Raw genomic sequence first — 16611 nt, 5'->3', positions numbered from 1 at the left:
GTGTGCACTGAGCATGATCAGTGAGTATAAGGTCAACAATGAATAGATGTTCATGGAGAAGATAGCAGTGCTGGAAGCATGGAACAAATTCGGGGTGTAAAATCAACAAACTGCAGCTATGGTGGCTGAGGCATGTAGGACAGTCCCTGAACTGCATATCCTGGAGGAAGCACTAGTGGATGTGAAGATCAGGAAGTTGGTTGTAGGTGTAAGAGATGAAAAAACAGAAGTGGCCAAGGTTCAGTTTGAACTAAACCTGAAGATAACAGAGCTCAAGTTGAAGTCACAACCTTCAACTCCACCAGAGGTCATAGAACAACATGAAGCCGCTGTGAAGGATGGAGTCGCAGTAGTAGACATCACGTCAAGGGATTGCACCGTGCTCTTCGATCAGTCCATGGAGGTAGTCACAACACTGTAGGAAGATCCTAACCTACAAAGGTTAAACAGAGAAGCATGTGAATTGCAACAGTAGTATGATGAAGCCAGAGCGACATTGCACACTGTCGCTACATCACAGTGATTGGCCAAGCTACATGAGGCAAAACAGGTGGAGGCAGCGTGAAGGAAAGAGGCAGTACTCAACGCAAGATTGGGGCCTTGCCTAGATGAGGCCTATGTTATCTTTTCCACCATTGAGGAAAAGCTAGCGATCCTATAGAGAATGCAACAGAAGATCCAGGAAGATAGTGTAGGACCAACAACAAAGTAGCTAGTGGAGCAGATCAAACAGGCAGCCATGTAGAGCGCCGCTAAAGTAGAAGTGGCACAAGTAGAGCTGGGAGGTCTCCAAAGTAAGATCTCTGTGCCAACAAAGTCACTCGAGGGCGAGTCACGATATTTGTGCTGGGGGCCTCTTCGGACAGGGTACCCTAAGGTCAATTTTGGGGCAAAAACCCAAGTTTTGGGGCAAAAATCCCAAGTTTTATTGTAAAAAGTGTAAATTCTCCGCAAGTTGTGGTCACGGAGTGCGTAGATAGTAAAGTTTCATAAAGGGTTTTACCCTTATTTTATTTAAGTTGTGTCAGATTTAGTAGATCTACCCATGGTCTGCAGAGCATGGGATTGTATAAAAAGGAGAGTCGTACAGAGTCTAAGAAAAAAAGTAGAGATCAATGAATATGAATGTAATGGGTCGGTAGAAGTAACAACAAAGAAGTCTTAGAGTTGAAGAAAGGTTCTCCAGCTGTGTGCATAGAGGCCTAGAGTAGAGTCCACAGTTGAGTGTGCAGATCCCTGCAGCTGAGTATACAGGGAAGTCTTGAGACTGTAAGAAGAACTGAAGTATTAATAAATATATTATTCCAAAAAAGCTTGTGTTATCTATTTCCTCCTATTATGAATGAATGCTTATGCTATAAAAAATGATGGGTTTATGAACTAATAGTGTATTGATGCGCTATTTTACATGATCTATACTGTCATATGAATGCAAGTAACAATAACTATTTATGGGAAGAATATCTTGTTGCATGTTAAATTTATTAGACACTTAAGCCTATCTTAGTAAATACAAAGTTAGGAGTAATCACAGAGGCGTGTAAGTGGTTTATTCACCTGTTTAGGGTCTGCGGAAGACAATTGTAGAACTTCACGGAGGTATAGAGTCTGATTAAGGGAATTTATATCGATAATCCCTAGGGGCTTATCGATCTACGCAAAAGTAGAGTTAGGGCATAAAACGGCATCATGCTCATCTCTGGGTGCGGAAACTTGGTTCCAGCACCCCCCCATACTGCTTGAGGTGAGACTTCAGTCTGAACTCTATGGGTTGATGCCGAAAGGACCAATAGTGTAGGGATTTGTTTGGAAAACTTAACTTTGAACCTGGGTCAGGAGCCACTAAGCCAACAGTAGAGAAGCAAGAAAAGGGGGGCAATCTAGTGTAGTCTAAAGAAATAAAAAGATAACAATTGTGATCGACAAAAAGGGCCTTTGTTATGCTATTTTACAGCATTCATTAATGATTAAAGATAGATAGACGGTCATCCCATCTATACGGAAGCCAGGTTGACCAAGCTTATCTCGTAGCTGCACCTCACGGAGGTTAGGTTGACCTAGCTTGCCCCCAAGCTAGGTTGACTAAGCTAGTTGACCAAGCCTGCCTCGAAGATAGGATAACCAGGAATGTCCCTTGGTTGGTTGACCAAGCCTGCCCTGTAGCTGGATCACACGAAATCTAGGTTGACCAAGTGTGCCTTGTTGTTGCTACACTATTTATCACACCATGGAACTGTGCTAAAATTTTTGGAATTCCGAATAACCATGGAAGTTTTGGCTGAAATCTGGTGTGGTTCGTTGAATTTTGGTGATGAGTCAATCTATATTGGCATATTAGTAGATATCAATCCATAGTGGCCATATGACCAAATTTCGCTTATTAGTTCTTCTCCAAAACACAGAGAAAAAATTAAAGCAAATCTACCAATTTATTTTAATCACACCCCTGCCATTGCTGCAATCAATCTGCTCCTTTTTCAGTATTTTGGATTTGGTTTTCTATCCAACCATTTGAATGTGACAATTTCAATGAAAACAAAATGAATTTTTTTGGGAAAGGAAAAGTTTTCCAAGAAGAAATAATCAATGGAATCAATGTGATGTTCACGGTGGAGAGTCATGGAATGAATGTGGGGTTCACTGTGGAGAGTTTGTAGCAATGTGGGAATTTAAAATCTGAAGCATCTTTCAAATTTAACCGTGGAAATGACGGTTGATTTTCATTTCAACATAGAGAGAAAAATTTTGGTTGTATTTGACAATCTGGAGAATTGAAATGCCACAATGTATTTAAAGTGTTTTGATACATTGTGGCATTTTGACTTTCTAGAAAATAGAGAAGAAGGCCGACTCTTGGGATTCTAGATTCTGTATAATTGAGGAATCATCTTATGCAATATTTAGATCGCTGTTAATTGCTTAGAACTTCCCAGCTTCTCTCCAGTTTGAACTATTATAGATATAGCTACCAAGAACAGAAATTGATGTCAAGTTTGTTGTTAATGCAATCTTGACGAGTTGTGTCCCATTCTTTTCTTTTTCTGCACAAATTTTGATGAAATCGCTACCAAGTATGCCTGAATTCTCATCATCATCATACTTGTTACTAGCCCTGCATTTGGCAAGAGCTTCAGAAATAATCATTGATTGTGCAAGCATCTTGTGGAATGTGAAGAGATGATGAATAGAAGGATGGGGATTGTCTGCCCTTGCTGAAGAAAGAAACTCTAAAAACATGTGAAACAAAACTCTGAATAAATATAAGAAACAACCATTGAATAAGGGAAATACAAATTCATCATTATGTAGTCATGTATGGTTGATATATCATATATACATAAATATTAATTTTACATTAAAAAGAAATTTTTGTGCAAGTTTATATGACAAGAAAAAATTACTATTTTGTTAACGCAAAATAACTTAGATTAAAATGGAAGCCATGTTTCTACAAGTTACAAGTATTAATGCTACATTGGTATACTTTATGGTTCATGAATATTTATATTAATAATTTAGGAATCTTTATAATAAGATATTATAATAATTGTGATTTCATTCCATATCAATTCTCTTTTTAATGAAAAAAAGTGAAAAATGTGTGTTATAGATAGAACTATCATGTAGAAACTTCTTTGATGTAAATTGTATTATCGGTGTAAAATCACAAACCTAAAAAATTTTGATAGATCTAGCACACTATAGTGTTCTAATTAACATAAGCTTTCAACAAAAACGAGAACACATAAAGGATCTCAAACTACAGCCACTTTATTTAATTAATTACTGCAAATAATACATGCCATAATAATTAACATAAGAAACCCTCATCAATGGCATGAAATGATGTAGATCAAATGAGAAATGACAACATTGAAGCACAATCTAAACCCTAGATGGACCCACCAGAAAAATTATTCCCTCGGGGTTTTCGTCCCTGGGATCAAACTAGAGCTAGCCTTGCCAAGTTCTCAACAAAGGAAAAATAGATAAATAAATCAAGATGATCCAATTGAATAGCTCCTATCCCTTTTAATAGGCTTGAGGGACTCTCTAGAAACCTTATTTTATTATTTTCCCTCGAAAAACGAAGGAAAATACTATGGGCAGATCCCATGGGCAAATACCATGGTAAGTACCATGGGTAAATTCCATCCATTTTGACCACATCAAGAAAAGGGAATATTACAAATCCTCCAACCCAAAGATTGCTTTCCCTCAAGCAATCCACTTCTATCCACAAAAAATCATTTGTATACTGATACCTGGATCCCATACAAACCAGTTTGTCATTCCATGCCTGCATGATAAATGATCCTAAATGGATCCTTCGATACCTGGATCCCAAAAATTCCTCCAACAAATCCTGCCCTCAATAGATTCACCTGGATCCAAATACCATCTAAGTCCTAGGGCCTATGGGTTATGATACCATTTCATCCCTCTATCACTGCTCATGCCTAAGGGACCAAGGTGCAATATGACCATGGTATCCTCCTAGGAATCATCTCATCAATTGAGTTCCAAGTCATAATCTCTCACCAACCCATCCCATGGGAGGGATCTAATGCAAGAATGCCTACAAATGGAATAAGTCTATTATGCTGATGTTGCCTAATGCTCAACTTATGTTTCTCCACTCGGTCACCCAACATGATCTATTTGGAGAACTTTGCCCTGCTCTCCCCAATGTATAAAGGCAAGTTGGTAGTGCTGCAAGCCTTATCTATGTACTCCTGTAGAAGGTTGCTATGGAACTCCCAACTGTACTCCTCTTGTTTCCTTGTGAGGGACTTGAGTCGTTGCTTGACACTACATAACTTGGTTGTTGATTTGGCACTTACCCCTATGAGCTCCTCAATTTTCCTATTCTCCTTTAAGACAATGTCTCAGTCTGTCCAGATTCTCTACTTCAACATCAGAAGATATGTTTTGAAATGCATTATCTTTTACCAGAAGTCCTCTACTGACAATTCTGGTGCCTTGTTGAATGTCTCTATATTTGTCTGCACTGAATGCTCAACTATCATAGCTCCAACTTTAACCTTTGATCGGCTCTCCAAAAATGGCTCATCCTGCATACTATATTTTTCATCCTACCCCTCATGATCATGCTCATCATGTCTGTTTATTACTGTTGGATCCTCACTTGCATCTCCTTGAATGTATTTTTCATGGCCTTGTCCATGTATGGGGACAATTTGTTGTTCACCCTTTCTCATTTTCAAACATGGATGTACTGGTGGATTGTTATGTACACCTGATTGCCCATAATCTTTATGGATGTCCTCCTAGATATCTGTGGACTCAACCGAACAAGATTCTACCACATCATTAGGTGGAATTACCTCCTTCCTTTCCCCATGTACATTGTCAAGATGACTGATTATCATCAGCTTGTCCTACAAAACATTGTGATGTTGCTCACCATCTATACTTCACTACTCGGATTGTTCATGGGTGCTCTCCTGAAAACCAATGAACACAACTATAGATGAATCCCTATGATTTGAAGGAGTCTCTAGATATTCTACCCTTGTTGCCTCCTTATCACCTGGACATGAATGGTTGAGTTCCCAAGGTCTATTGTAGATAAATCATAGTCCTCTCCTCCTTAGTTCATTCTTGCTACAGGTTTTGTTCTTTCTTCCTCCATTAATCCTTCTCAACTCCTTCCTAGTCAACACCCTTCTTAGCAATTTTATATTTTGCCTGACCAACTTCTCAACTAAATAATAGGTGATTGGTGATACCATTGTTTCCTTCCTCCAAATGGTCAACAATTTGGATCTTAGTATCTTGCAGATGTTTGCATCTCCTTTTAAGAACAGGGACACAATCTTTTGAATGCATGTCTTAACATGGTTTGAATAAGTTGATGTAATACTGGTGTCAAATTTTTGGAGCAACTAAAAGATCAACTCGTCATATTCCAGATTCATCATGAATGTGCCAAATCTAAACTCTACCATCAGTTCTAGAATTTTGTGTTGCTTTTGAAAGGTAGGAAGCATGATGTTTTTCAACACTTGAAAGGTTCTACTATCAGCTGTAATATCTCCCTCATGATATCATTGTTGTAAGGTGGTAGTGGAAAGGTTAAAGTTATGATCCTGCTGAGACAAGAGGAAACTGTGAGTCTAACCTTTTCACAAGAATGCTCCAAGAACATGGGTTGTATCAAAGCAATCATTGATGGCTTCAAGGCCCAACTTGACCTTTTCCAATCTGATTGTCTTAACAAGAACAAAGCCATATCTATTGTGTCCAATCGTAAGAGTACATATTCGGACTTTGTATATTTCAATTTGGATCCAAGTTCAAAGAGACGATTGCTTTTTACATCTTCCTTCCAGATATCCTTTGATTGTTGAAGGATAACATGGAGCTACCAAGAGAAAGGACTACTGTTCTGCTCTTACTTCTAATCTGTAAGTTGTTTCCATTTTTTATCCACATAATTATTGGAACTGAGATGACCAACGGATGTATTACTATGTTGATTCCATAGGCATTTCCAAAAGTAAAGTGATGACATTATGGCTTAGATCTCAATATTTATCCTTCCTTCTCTCTCCTCAACCTTTATTTTTATTTTATATTTTCTATTTTTTTTACACATCTACTGACAAAAGGCTGAGTCTACATACCCATATACGAGAGATATGGGTAGAAGGTCTAACCTTTTACATAGATTCATATGCTATTTGCTTGGTTACCTTGATCATGTTGATCAACAGAACACAAAGTGTGCATGGTATGCACTCCAATCTCCTTTGTACGAAAGATGTTGGAATTATGATACAGGTGTTGTCCTTGATGGAAACTCACTCAAAGGTCTATTCAGATTTGATAAAGGGCAACTCATATTGTAATAGGTCAATTCATAGGTAATAGGGCATTGGTACAGAAGAACAAGAAGTTGGAACAAAGGTCTACTGATTAGAATCAAGAAGCTGAAGGAAAAGGATGTTTTAAGATAGTTTAAGCCATATACTCATGTTCACCTTGTCAAATAAGTGTATACATGTAGGTTCACAGAACAAAAAGAGTGTATACGCATGCACGCACTTTCACAATAAGAAAAGCACGTATGGGTTGGAAAATCAAGGAAATTCAAGATTAAAGAATACTAAGGGTCAATACCATGGTATTAACCCACAATATTGAGCAGAGTAATGACTATTTGATCCTATCCAAGAATATGACATGTTCTAAATGTTGTTTTGGTCCGAGGTATTGAGAAAGGCCAAAAACTATATAAGGAGGAGAAGATCAAAGGGTTAGGTGTGCAAGTGAAAGGTTTTCTCAGGAATACTTGTATCTGAAGTACATATTATGTTGTAGGGGATATGATTATGATATAATCTAAAATATTGTGTGCACCTTGAAGTCAATGTTGGATCAGGATCATGAGACCTAAAATGACTTATCATTGAATGTTATGATATTGGTTGGGTTAGATCTAATTACTTACATGTGTTTTATTCTTTAAATGTCATGATCTGGGTATGTCTGAAATATGGAATAGCAACGAAGTTGTAAGTTAGTATTTGCAGATAAGTACACTGGTTTGACTTGGTGAAGGTGTGTATATACACTGGTTCGAAGCTTCCAAGTAGCGTACACAAAAGAAAAGATTGTCATTTAGAAATGACTAATCTATCTGATCAATGTTGCTGGTATACTGATGTCTGTCAATGATGTCTTCTTAGATATGAAAGTAGAACTGAATGCATAAGGAGATTGAGTCTAATTGATTGATTGATTAAGTGAGAAGGGTGATCTTTACTGCTGACTATTTAGATCTTTGTAATTTTATAGTAGATATTCAGAATATTATTGGTTGGAACAAATTTGATTCAGAAGTTTTTATGATTTAGTAGTTTTGGAGGTATATGTCGGTTTGGTTAAAGGAAGTAGTGTATACACGCATGTTGGGTTCATTAAAGTAGTGTATGCATTATGATGTATGATTTTTGAGGTTGCAGCTGGTTTTGAATGATGATGAAGGTTTCTTGGTTCAACACAATGTTCTGGTGATAGTGATCTCACTGTTCAGATTGAATGATTATTAATTGATGCATTTATTATTATAGAGCTTGAGCTTCAAAGTTTCTGATGGGTCCAGTGTGAAAATTTGATGAAACGAGGCCTTCATATTGTGTTGTTGTGTACCAGGAGCATCCAATCTGAAAATTTATGAAATGTGCTCCCTGGAGGAAGAGACAAGGTCGTAGCCTTCTATAGGCCGGTGCTTATGTACTAGTAAACATATTGGCTAGTACAAGAACTAGGGGGTTGTAGCTCTCTTCTAGTAGAAGCTGGAGAATGAGAGAAGGTTGTAGCCTTCTGCAGGTGGGTGCTTGCATACTGGTATGATTCTGCACCATTACAATATTGTAAATAGATTTTCTTTATAATAAAAATAAGATAGAGACGACATCAGAAGGTGGTTTTTATCTCGCATTGGGCTTCCACCTAAAATCTTGGTGTTCATGTGTATTTCTTATGTGTTATTGTTTATTATGTTATTACTGCACATAGTTACTGTAGAATAAAATATTGGTGCACTGATTAAAGATCAACACATGATGAATTAACTAAATCATAAGTTCTCTGGGTATACACTGGTTTCTTTAATCACAGTTGCATGCTCATGCAAGTTCACTTCACTAAAGTAGTGTATATAAATATGATTGGGAAATTAAAAATTATTGATTTGTAAATACTAATTCACCCCCCCTCTTAGTATAATTTCCAACAATTGGTATAAGAGTAGGTCCTTCAGAAGAATCTTGATCGCTTGAAGGGAGATCTTTCAAGATGAACAATCACGAAGGCATGGGATCTATTAGACCACCAACCTTCAATGGGAACAACTTGATATATTGGAAAATAAGAATCAAAGCCTATCTTCAGTTGCTTGGATTCGATGTTTGGGAAATTGTGTAAGGAGGATGCCAATTTCCAGCAGCAATACCTACAGATACAAAAGGTAAGAAGTTATACGAAACCAATGCCAAAGAAGTCAATACTTTATTGGGATGTCTGTCAAAATCAGAATGCGTCAAAGTCATGCAGCTCAAGAGAGCCAAAGAGATATGGGACAAAATCATTTAGAGCTACGAAGGAGACTCCCAGGTAAAATGTGCTAAGCTCCAAACTCTTAGAATTCAGTATGAAACTCTTAAGATGCATAATGATGAAACTATTGCTAGTTACTTTTTACGTTAGAGGAGATTGTTAATTGTATGGAGAATATGGGTGAAGAGATAAAGGAGACTACTTAAGTAGAGGAAAATTTGAGATCTTTGTCTTCTAAATTTGAGTCAAAAGTATCTTCCATAGAAGAAAAGCAGGATCTTCAATATATTACTGTTGTTCAACTTCATGGAATTCTAACTACCTTTGAAATGAGGAAAGGAGGTCCATCAAATATGAGAGAAATCACTTTCAAAGCTTCAACAAAGGGAAAAGAAAAGGAAGAGCACAATGAATCAGGATATATTTCAGAAGAAGAAGATGAGGTAAACTTTGTCAAGAAGCTTCAACGGGGTTTCGTAAGATTTAGAGGTAAGATACCATTCAAATGCTTTTCTTGTGGTAGAGTTTTCCATTATGTTGCAAAATGTCCTCATAAAGATAATCATGAAAAAGGAAAGGAATCTACAAAAGGCAATAGAAAACAGGTTGTTAATAGAAGGAGTTACTATACTCATGAAGATAATGACAGATTACCTAATAGTGATGAAGATGAAATTGAGCAAGATTATAAACTACTCATGTCTTATGACAATGATGATTTTTTGGATGCCTTAGAAGAGGAAGACTTTCTTGAAGAAATCACTAAACTCAAAATATGTTTGGAAGAAAAGAATATGATCATAGACACTTTCACACATCAAATCACTGAAAGAGAAAAGCACAATGAAAAACTAGAATGTGAAGTTGTGGGTCTAAGAAAAGAACATAAGAAGACAAAATATCTTAATCTTAGATTTACTAAAGGATCATAAACTTTAAATGAAATCATCAAGGTTTAGCGTTCTCCTGTAATAAAGACCAGTCTTGGATGTAATGAAGAATCATCCCAATCACAAAAGTCTTCAGCCTCCACCAAAATCTATCTTGATGCAACAAAGAAAGTGAACAATATGTCAATCGTTAGCAAACCTAAAAGTACTCATCAAGTAAATCATGCTCAATTTACTCCAAGGATTAACATCAATAGAAGCATCAACCAAAAGGTAAACAATACTAAAAGATTCTATGATCACAGAAAATTCTTTAATGGACAATGTGTTAAGTTATGGTATGTTCTATGCTTATAACAGTTTACTTCTTTTTCTTATTATATTCCACCGATTAGCAATCACATGTACATAAAGTAAAGTGCAGATAGAACATTAAACGATCGACAGAAAACAAGCCAAGACAAGAGACACAAGATGTGGCGGCTAGGCAGGGACAAACCCCACAATGTGTGGGGAAACCCTTTGATCAAATCTTCTTTTATCTTCAATAATTCAACAGAGAGAAATAGTACAATAAATCTGATTCATATCAGCAGTAGCAAACCCTAGATCAGTAGCATCAGCATTAGCGGCTTCATTATCAAACTAGGGCAGACCATATCTCACAAACCGACAGTCGGATTGACTTCATTCCACCACCAAAAATTTCGGCTTCCAGAGGAGGTTTAGATGAACCTACAACGCAGTTCAGATGAGGAGATCTTCTAGGCCACGCAAGTCAATCTTTACTTCTGCAGTTGCAGATTCAGTTTCAGCAGTTTCCGGCTTCAAACTAGGGCAGTCGATATCTTGCAAACCATTCGTCGGATTGACTTCATTCCACCACTAGAAGTTGCGGCTTTCAAAGGAGGTTCAGATGAACCTATAGCGCAGTTCCAAAGAGGAGATCTTCTAGGCCACGCAAGTCAATCTTTACTTCTGCAGTTGCAGCTTCACTTTCAGTAGTTTCCGGCTTCAAACTAGGGCAGTCGATATCTTGCAAACCGTTCGTCGGATTGACTTCATTCCACCACCAAAAGTTGCGGCTTTCAAAGGAGGTTCAAATGAACCTACAACACAGTTCCAAAGAGGAGATATTCTAGGCCACGCAAGTCAATATTTACTTCTGCAGTTGTAGCTTCAAATTCAACAGCTTCCGGCTTCACATGTGTGAGAGAGAGAGAGACCCATTTCAGCACAGTAGAGAAGAGACTCATATCTGTGCAGTAGAGAGAGAGAGATGTGATGAGATGAGTGAGTCCAAATGAGGAAAAGTCCTCTTATATTTATACACAACGTTGGTGGGTGAATAGATGCGACTGTTGGGCTTCTGAGCCTACATGAGTTGTAGGTCGGCTTGATAATAATTCCATAATCAAAATAAATTCATATCTCCATGAATACTTATCAGAATTGGATGATCTTTATATCAATCCTACACCTCTCGACGAGAGGAATCTAATAAAAATATTATTAGCCATGAATAAGATGACCCACATGAAGTTTTGCCCTGGTTGCCAATTTTAACACTCCCTCTCAACCATGGAGAACTTCATCTACAATATGTCTATCGGTCGTTACTATTCATCCATCAAATGCACTGCCTTGTACAGCCTGACCCTTGCCCTGCTCTACTCTATTTTGCCTGTTCTGCTTTGTCTTGTTCTGCCCTGCACTGATCTGTACTGTTTTTTTTTGTTCTGCTCTGCTCTTGCATTGTTCTGTTCTACTCTGCTTTTGTCCGAATTATGAAGAAGAAGAAATGATCGAGGATGTATCATACTGACTCAAAGTCAGTCTTAGAGTATGTACCACTGGTCCGAGACCAGTCTCAACCAACCCAAAGTCAGCGTCATAGTGAGTACAACTCCAATGGTCCCAGACCAATATCATCCTCCACTGACTCAAAGTCAGTCTCAGAGTATGTACCACTGATCCCAGACCAGTCTCAACCGACCCGAAGTCAGCGTCATAGTATGGTACAACTCCTACCACTGGTCCCAGACCAGTATCATTGATCCCAGATCAATGGAGGTCATCCTAGCGTAGGGAGTACGGTAGTTACAACGATGCGTCCATCGGTACTACTATGGTTCCTAACTTCATTTCCCTGCTCATTGATCAGATGAGAGGTACTTCCCATGAGTCCCAGACTGCATGGGTAGGATGCCTCGATAAGAGAACTAATCAATCCTGTCCTCATAGGAGAACACATCAATCCTGCTACAATTGCCATGGAGAACACATCAATCCAGGCCTCACAGGAGAACACATCAATCCTGCTACAATTGCCATGGAGAACACATCAATCCAGGCCTCACAGGAGAACACATCAATCCTGCTACAATTGCCATGGAGAACACATCAATCCAGGCTGCCATGGAGAACACATCAATCCAGGCCTCACAGGAGAACTAATCATCCTGCTACACAGGAGAGCGAATCATCCTGTTCCACAAGAGAGCGAATCATCTTGTCCCACAAGAGAGCGAATCATCTTGTTCCAGTGTGCACCACTAGGGGAGGGTGAGTCACCCTGTGGTCATATGTTGCTCCAGTAGGAACTGCAAGCCCTCAGAGCTCCCAGAGCTCAATGTATGCAACATGCAGGACCCTTGTACAAGGGTTTCTTGCCGACTCCAAGTCGTTTGGGAAAATCACAGATTAGATCTTTCCTCGGGGCTTTGACAAGGTGTATCAACCTGTACATCATCTTAATATCATGGAGCTTCCTTGCTCATCGACTTACCATATCCCAGATGATGTCTATCTGCTGGAGCAATTGACGAATACGGGATTCCTCAATAATTGAATCCCACCTCTGGTTGTTACAGAGAATCACAGTGGTATCCAATGTAAATCCAAATAGCTCACTGAAGAGCTTTCGCAACCAGACTGCCTCACATGAGGTTATGATAGCAACAATATATCCTGCTTCGGCGGTGCTCAAAGCCACCGACTTCTGCTTCCTGCTCATCCAGGATATCGAAGCAGATCCCATGGTGAAACAGTACCCGGAAGTGCTCTTACGGTCCACCACACTGCCTGCCCAATCAACATCAGTATATCCAAGTAGTCTCACATCTCCGGCAGTGTATCTTAATCCATGAGAGATTGTGTCCTGAAGACATCTCAGAAGATTCCTGGCATCAATCCAGTGAGGCTCAACCAAATATGAGCTCACAATGCTAATGCAAAACATATGTTCGGACGGAGGTTCACCAAGAACATCAATGCGAATAAGTTTTTGAAACTCAGAGGCATTTCCCAAGTCTGGTCCAACATCACTACCATATAACTTCTAAAAGTTAAGATCCTCGAGGTAGTCATAGGCTTGCAGTCCATCATACCAAATCTTTCCAATATCTTTACCACATATTTTCCTTGAGATAGGAAAATTTCCCTTGGCTTCTGCCATACTTCAAGTCCTTGGTCCTTCATTTCAAATTCAGAAGCCATCTCCCTCTTACATTTGTGAATGAGAGGGTTTGCACCTGTTAGAAAGAGGTCATCCACGTACAACATCGATATGAGAGGCTTGTCATCTTCAACCTTAAAGTAAAGGTTAGGATCAACTTCACTCCTAGTGAATCCCAGCTTCATCAAGTAGCTATCGATCCTCTCATACCATGCTCGGGGTGCTTGCTTTAGCCCATAGAGAGCCTTCTTCAACCTGCATACATGAGTTTTTCAATCATAAATCTCAAATCCTTCAGGTTGCTCCACATAGACCTCTTCTTTGATAGAACCATGTAAGAACGCGATCTTGACATCCATCTGATGTAGGTTCCATCCTTGTGAAGCCACAAGGGCTATGATCAAGCAGATGGTCGTATATCTGGCAACAGGTGCAAATATCATAGTCTATACCTCCCTTTTGGGATAAACCACGAGCAACAAAATGAACCTTATACTTTTCCATACTTCCATTTGCTGCATGCTTTATCTTGTAAATCCATTTTGAAGTAACAATTGTCTTGTCCAGGGTCTGGGAACTACTTCCCAGACATCATTCTCCATAATAGACCCATATTCTATGGTCATAGCATCCTTCCATAGTTAATGCTTGATGACATCTGAGAATGATGAAGGTTCATTTTGTATGATCGTGCTCATGATGGTCAGGTATCCCTGATACCTGTTAAGCTTCTTACTTTGATGGAAGGTTCCTCAGGGTGCAGCATGTCCTTTAGCATCATCAAGTATCCCCCTAAGCCATGAAGGCCTCTTCCTAGAAGAGGAAGGCTCATGTGGATGAGGATCAATCGGATCCATGGGTTCTTCCACATCAGGTATTGATTCATCATTCTTTTCTTTCGGTTCCCTGGTGTCGGCTTCTTGAGAGCTACTCAAAGTCAACAGATTGTCCACCTTGCTGAGGGCCATATCTTTGTCAAAGGTGACATCATGACTAATCACGACTTCCCTTTGACCGATGGTGAACATTTCTTCAGGAGTTTAGGAACCCAATGCTTGATGAGGGCATCGATTTTGTACATATACAATGGTGATTGTAGTTTCAGCCCATAGAAACTTCGGAAGTCTTTGATCATGTAGCATGGCCCGGACAGCTTCCATCATCGTGCGGTTCTTCCTTCTCACCACACCATTCTGCTCAGGAGTATGTGGTGTAGTAGTCTCCCTCTTAATGCCAACCTCAGGTATGCCCGAGTGAACCAATTGTAATATATCGGAGGTCTTGCTTTGGCTTGAGGGGAATGGTCCCCTTTTGAGCTTTCCTTCGGCACATCCTGGACATACACCTTCTTTCTCTACTCAGAATTTGGGCATCCCTATCACCATCTGTCTTACATTGGGTAGAGCTTTGTAATGAAGGTGGGCAAACCTCCGATGCCAAAGTTCGGACTAAATAATTGTGTCACAAGACATGACACCTAGCGGACTTCCATCGACCTGATATAATGAATCAACACTAAACCCAAGAGTAAAGGCATCTTTAACATTATTTTTCCATATACATACCTTGCCATCGCTGAAGGTTACCTTGTAGCCTTTGTCTTCCATTGCCGAGATGGACACTAGGTTCTTTTTGAGGTCAGGTGCATTTAATACATCTTGGAATTTCTAGCCTTCTTGAATGCTTGTCCTCTTCCTTGATTCCCAACTCTCCTCTTACCTTTGCTGTTGAATTTGTCATTCCTTTGATTGCCATCAGAGGGATTTCGAGTTGCACCACTGCATACTGTACCATGCTTCTCTAATCATGATTATCATCATGCTGCCCATGTCCATGATTTTATCCATCATAATGCTGCTCAAACTAGTGTGCATCATCATCATGCTATCTTATATGTCCATGATCTCATGTTTCCCTTTATGTCCATGATCTCATTCATCATGATGCTCATGATCTCATACATAGTGACTTGCTGTATCGCAAATGTAACATCGTCATTTTCTTATAGCCTTAGGTCCAGCCTTTCCTTTTGATTTAGTCCCGGAATTATTTCTTTTCTTTGCATGAGAAGAAAAGGCAGCAGGAGGACCTTTAGGCATGGACATTTCTTGCACTTCTTCCCTTGTTTCTCCTTGAATGCATCTAGCCATTAATTCCTCGAAACCAGGAATTACATTATAGTTCAAAAGAGTAGTCCTGAACACATACCATTCAAATGGCAATCCTCCAAGAGTTGTGAGTGCCATTTCTCTGTCAGTAATAGTTTCCCCAATAGATAGGAGATCGTTCTTGATCTCGGTGATTCTTAAGAAGTATGATTGCATACTTTCATCTTTACCCTTCTTGATTTCCCTCAGCTTATTTCTAAGAAATAAAACTTGATTTGCATCATTAACTTTAAATAAACTCACCATTCTATCCTAGATTTCCTTGGAGGTGTCCAGTTCAGAGATGTAGGCCACCAAGTGCTTGTCGATAGAGTCCTGTATGATCTTCTATTGTTTTGACTTCTCCATTTTTTCATTTGTTCCAGGCAGCAACAGATGCATTTGATGGAGGCTCAACAATATTGCCTCTCACATGATCCAACACTCCTTGATTCTCAAGGGTTAGATCGATAGACATCTTCCATCCGTGATAGTCAGCTTTCTCACGGAGCTTGTCTTCAGCAGGAAAGAGTGTTGAGGACCCCATAGTTCTTTTAGGATAGCCTTGCCAATATTCACTTCGATGATTGCTCTTGCTCTTGCTCGGGCTTTGTCTTCACCTCAGCTTCGATACCATGTTACGTTATGGTATGTTCTATGCTTATAACAGTTTACTTCTTTTTCTTATTATATTCCACCGATTAGCAATCACATGTACATAAAGTAAAGTGCAGATAGAACATTAAACGATCGACAGAAAACAAGCCAAGACAAGAGACACAAGATGTGGCGGCTAGCCAGGGACAAACCCCACAATGTGTGGGGAAACCCTTTGATCAAATCTTCTTTTATCTTCAATAATTTAGCAGAGAGAAATAGTACAATAAATCTGATTCATATCAGTAGTAGCAAACCCTAGATCAGTAGCATCAGCATTAGCAGCTTCATTATCAAACTAGGGCAAACCATATCTCACAAACCGACAGTCGGATTGACTTCATTCCACCACCAAAAGTTTCGGCTTCCAGAG

This window comes from Pinus tabuliformis, chromosome Q (genome assembly GCF_031772625.1).
Source record: "Pinus tabuliformis cultivar Carrire ecotype Pingquan chromosome Q, CPIR1, whole genome shotgun sequence".
Taxonomy (NCBI): Eukaryota; Viridiplantae; Streptophyta; class Pinopsida; order Pinales; family Pinaceae; genus Pinus; species Pinus tabuliformis.
Note: the sequence above shows the minus strand (reverse complement) of the source record.